The 5,521-nt window shown below is 48.6% G+C and overlaps 1 long non-coding RNA gene across 1 annotated transcript; it reads right to left on the reverse strand.

Annotated features, from left to right (window-relative positions):
- Nucleotides 1-244: 244 nt before the first annotated feature.
- On the reverse strand, nt 245-4,987 carry LOC128342093 (uncharacterized). Its single transcript, XR_008314770.1, has 3 exons — nt 4,608-4,987; nt 2,037-2,121; nt 245-540 (listed from the first exon to the last, which is right to left on the reverse strand). It is a non-coding gene; the product is annotated as an uncharacterized LOC128342093 (long non-coding RNA).
- Between the last annotated feature and the right edge of the window lie 534 nt (nt 4,988-5,521).

The raw sequence follows: 5,521 nt of genomic DNA on the forward strand, positions 1-5,521 counted from the left end.
AACTGTATTTGTGTACAGATCTATGCCTGTGTACATTATACACAGATTGCATGAGTATTGACTATAATGTGTGAATAGGGCTTTTGTCCCCCTGTTGGCTTCCAATAAACATGTGGCATTAACTGAGACTTGTCAATGAGCACACAAAACATCAGCTCCCAGAGTTGCTTCCATGAGGCCCTGTCAATCAGACATATATACATAAATAAAATCCTGAAATACATTTCTAGGCATTCAGTTTATGATCATCCTTTTTCTTTTATGCATTACCTGTCTTAAAACAACAACAACAACAATGCAATCAGAATTTTACCTGGGTAAAGTTTAGATAAAGCCTGAATAAGGAAATTGGAATTTGGATGCAAATGTTGTGCATATTTACCTATTTCATCTAAGGCAATAGTACAAAATGTTCTTTGACTATTCCATCTAAAAATGTAGAGCAGATGTGGAGTTTTAAGAAAGAAGAAATCTCAGTCCCTAATTATGTCAGACTTTTGTTTTCTGGCACAGGATTCCATCCAGGAACGACATGAAGCTCTACAAGAAGTGAAAGAAACAGTAAATAATTAGCTCATGCTTGATGTCATACTAAGATGCCCACACACTAACTGTCCAAGCAAATGCATCACAGATCTGTCATTAATCAGTTTCTTCAGAAGGGGGCATACTTGTGCTGCTGCAAGCAGATGCATTCCAACCTGCTGACATAGAGTGGTTTTAGCAGATACCAATCAATGAATGAACAGTTCCTACTATGAAGGATTTGCATGCTTAACATAAAAGCTGCAAGTCTTCTTAATCAAGTGTGTGACATAATTAGAAAAACAGAGACATTTGGCTAATAATGCAGATTTGTGTCAATGTTTGCTTAAGCATTCTCTGTGCACCTCTGCATTAGAGGATTTGGGGAGTGATGTACAAAAACATTATGATAGTACTGGAGAAAAATGCAAGGAAATATTTTTAGAAAGATGTTTAAAAATACTGTGGCTGCCCATCATTTTGTGACATTCAGAGCAAGATCTTTATTTCTCCAGTGTTACCATGCACGGAGTATAGGTGAGTGATGGATGCATGCTGGTGCTATGCTCAGGCTGTTGTGGGGGAGTCCTGCAGCAGCAGTAGGAAGCTGCTTGGAGAGGCAGTCTGGCTGGTAAGGCCCTCCATCTTCACTGTTCAAGGTGCCGCTCATCACCACCCCAGGGCCACCTTGAACTGCCAGACTGAGGTTCGGCCGGACCAGTCCACTGGACTGTGGACCACCAATACTCCAGCCTGCCAGATTGCGAACTGCCACACCACAGTCCATGCACACACCTAATTGACACCCTGCTACATTCTGCAATGAGCCTGAAGTATTTTTCTCTACTTTATACAATATTTCATCACCTATAGAGCCGGGTCTCATGATCAGTGAGACCCGGTTCTTGAGAGTGCTCAGGGAGAGCAGGCTAAGCCCGGTCTCCCCACACACGAGCGGGGATGGAGCCCTGGGTGGCCAGATCGGCTGCCCACATGATTGCCGACTTCGTGACGGAGCCGGCAGGGGCTGGGGAGCTTGGGGGCTGCGTGGCCCCCGGAAGCTCCAATATGCCCTGCGTGAGCACGCAGGGCATACTGGGGTGACCCCCGGAGCCGGGAGGCAGCTTTTCGCCTCCCCTCCGGGGGTCTACTCATGAGCAGCTGTGGCACAGAGCCACACCGCAGCTACTCACGATCAGGAAGCCCAGGTTTTTGGAGTGCTTTCTCCGCAAACCCGGGCTTTGGGGAGGGCTACAAAAGTGGGCTAGCCACTTTTAAGCCACCAGGCTCGCCTGCGAGCCTGGTGGTTTACACGATCAGCAAAAATCGGGCTAGGCTCTCCTAGCCCGATTTTTGCTGATCATGAGAATAGCCCCATACAAGGCGACAGCACTTTACCTTGCTTTAATTTGTTCAAGGTGGTAGGGGGAGATAGCATCCTGGTTAATTATTTGATGGTGGATTAGAAATAACAGAAAGTCTTGTAGCACATTAAAAACAAACACATTTACTTCTGCATACGCTTCCATGGACTGCAGTGTTCTTCAACAGATGCATGAAGTGTTGTTTTTGCTGGAGGCTAACATGGCTACTCCTCTGGAAGTGAGTTAGAAATTAGTTTTCAGTGCATATTAACCATCTCATAACCACCCTTTAAGCATCCTAACTGTCAATGTAAAGGATGGTGATTGTGTGTTATAAGAAAAATAATCAATGGAGGACAACATCTAAAATGGCCTTTAGTACCTTCAAATTGGCTCTTAACAAGCTCGAACTGAACCTGGCTCGATCGCTTTGAGCTCAGACCGGCATTGCTGGCTATGTCCTGTTTGGTCCAAGTTCAAACCTTCGAACCAAACTGGTTCAAATTTGAACCATTTTGAATTTGAACCAGTTTGCACATCCCTAGGACCCATGTTTTGACTTAATATTGGTTGCCTTGAAATTAGTTCTTAACTCTCATAAAGGGACTTAGGATGAACGTATGGGACTGGAAGGCTATTAGAAGGCAATAGTTCACTCTCACTTGAAGAAACCCTGGAAGGCAATAGTTCACCCTCACTTGAAGAAACCCTCCATGGACCCTGATTTCCGATCTCCAACCTCCCTTTTTTTAGCGAAGGTGTTAGAGAGGGTTGTATGTGCCCACCTCGAGAAGGTCTTGGAAGAAACTAGCTATCTTAATTCTTATCAGTTGGGTTTCAGGCCTCGGTATAGCACAGAGACAGCACTGGTTGCTCTTGTAGATGACCTTCTTTAGGACCCTGACGAGGGTTGTGTCCCTCTCTTGGTCCTTTTAGATCTCTCAGCAGCTTTTGACACTATTGATGACTGCCTGCGTAGGTTGGGTATCAGGGGCATTGTCTTACAGTGGTTCTGTTCTTACCTTAGCGGGCATGTCCAGTTGGTATGCATTGAGGACAGGTGCTCTGACTCATGGCCACTCCTTTATGGCGTTCCCCAGGGTTCAGTTCTTGCCCCTGTCCTTTTTAACATCTATATGAAGCCACTGGGTCAGGTCATTTCCCAGTTTGGGGTGAGATTTCATCAATACGCTGATGATATTCAGCTGTATATCGCCATCCCAGACCATTCTGGGGATGCTGTTTCTGTGCTTACTAGATGCCTGGAAGCTGTTATGGTCTGGATGAATCAAAACAAGCTCAGATTGAATCCCACTAACTGAACTACTTTTATTCAGCACTCGTACCGGCCAACAGCTGGATGTGAACCTTGTTTTAAATGGGGTGGTGCTGCCCCCCAAGGAGCTTGTTCATGATTTGGGGGTTCTTTTGAACTCGCGCCTCCTGCTTAAACAGCAGGTGGAGGCTGCAGCCAGAAGTGCTTTTGCCCAGCATCATCTGGTTTGCCAATTACGCCCTTACCTTGACTGGCAGGCATTAAATGACAGTGACCCATGTCCTTGTTATCTCCCGCTTAGATTATTGTAACACTCTCTATCTAGGGTTACCTTTGAGGACGATCAGGAAGCTAAAATGGGTCCAGAATGCAGCGGCTCGCCTACTCATGGGTGCCAGAAAAAATGACAGGGTAACACCTCTCCTGCAGTCATTACACTGGTTGCCTATTTGCTTCCGAGTTCAATTCAATGTCCTGGTTCTGACTAGGAATTTGCAGGAAACCGGTTTGCCAAGTTCGGCTCAAATTCAAAATGGGTTGGAACAAGAAGGGGGAGGTTTGGATTTGGTTTTGCTCGAAGCCCCTGGTTCAGTTCGAATTTGAACCATTTTGAACTGGTTCAAACCTCCAAAAATGGGAGGAGTGGTAGCTGGCACCCATGGGTACCTACCATCCAAACCCCAAAGCAATCGAATACTCGTACAATATTTTATGAAATTTTGAATTTTATTTTTCCCCATAGGGTATAATGGGACTCAAACAAGCCCATTATTCCCTATTGTGGAGCACCCATGGGTGCCAACATCTACCCAAACCCTGAAGCAATCGGACGTTCCTACAATTTTTTATGAATATTTGAAATGATCGAATCACCAACTACAAGGAGGCCCCCACCCCCCAGAGGAGTATCCCCTGTGCGAGAGGATATGGGCTCATCATCCACGGAAGGGGTCCCTTCTAAAGGAGCATTTCCCTCTTCCTCAGACCGATGTCTTCCTTGCCCAAGACCTTCATTCTCCCTGACAGCAGAGGAGCTACCAGCCCTGGAGTGGGATGCTTCTATCACATCCTTGAAGATCTCGTCCACATGCTTCTCTGTCTCTCTGAGCTTCTCCAGATCCGCCACCTTGGTCTCCAGGGAACGGATTTGTTCCCTGAGAGCCAGGAGCTCCTTGCACCAAGCACACACCCATGACTTCTGCCCATGGGGCAAATAGTCATACATGTGGCACTCTGTGCAATACACTGGGAAGTTCCCCTTCCCCTGCTGACCTTCTATCTTCATACTGTTTTTGTTGGCTCTTTACAGTATTTAGGGAGCTTATTGTCCGTTTATTAGATAGTTGATAAGGATAGGTCTCAGCTGTAATGGTCAACTATTTAACTGTCCAAACAGCCTTTCCCAAGAATATGAGGGAAACGAGGGAGGGATATGTACTTACGTTCTCTTCTCCTGCAAAACTCCTACATCCTGTTTGCTATCCTTGCTGGCTGTGCTCTGTTCGCTGTGCTCTCGGGCCTTCACCTCATATGTAGAGTGGCAGGCATCGAATCCGACAGGCAGGATTCGACCCAGGTTAGCTACTGCAAGTGCAGAAGGAAGAGAGGAAAGTTCTTCTGGATTCACACACACACACAACCCAGATATGACTGTGCATGGCGAGATTGGGACCGTTTTTCCAGGAGAGCAGGGAAGGACACACTTACTCCAGGCTTGCAAGGTTGGGGGGGCAAGGGGGCCTGAGCAGCACTCCACCCCCCTCCGAGGAGGAGCGGCTGCACCTCTGGTAGTTGGAGGAGTCGGAGACTCTGGGTGGGAGCAGCAGCCCCAAGGCTGGCCCACTGGGCCCTGGGCACTGTCTCTGTGGGGAGCCAGGCAGGCCGCTGCTTGCCAAAGTGCCCCTTGTCCCTCCAAACGGGGGCGGTCTGCTCAGGCTCAGGGGCACTCTTCTTCTTCTTACAACAGGCCAAGTCTTGCCTGTTGAAAACCTCAGTGCTGTGTGCCCCGCGGGTGGGCAGCTAGGGCTAGCGACCTACTATCCGGAGCGCTCTAGGCCACCTCCAGGCTCAGAGGCAAGCCCAATGCCAGTGGCAGGGGAGACACAGCGGGAGGAGAGCGGGCCTGCCCCCCCACCCTTGCCCGTGGGTCTGGGGGGCGCTCTGGGGAACAGGATGCTGGGCTGGATGGGCCGCCCCGGGCCAATCCAGCAGCAGGGCTGTTGTCCTTGTGTCCTTCCTTGGGACAGGAGGAGGAGGGAAAGGTGATCTCCCTGCAGGCTGCCTGCTAGAAACCGACCCGCGTCCTGCTGCTCCTTCCTTCCCTCCTCCCGGGTGAGGCAGCCCAAGGCGGAGCCCC

The sequence above is a fragment of the Hemicordylus capensis genome, chromosome 2 (assembly GCF_027244095.1).
Source record: "Hemicordylus capensis ecotype Gifberg chromosome 2, rHemCap1.1.pri, whole genome shotgun sequence".
NCBI lineage: Eukaryota > Metazoa > Chordata > Lepidosauria > Squamata > Cordylidae > Hemicordylus > Hemicordylus capensis.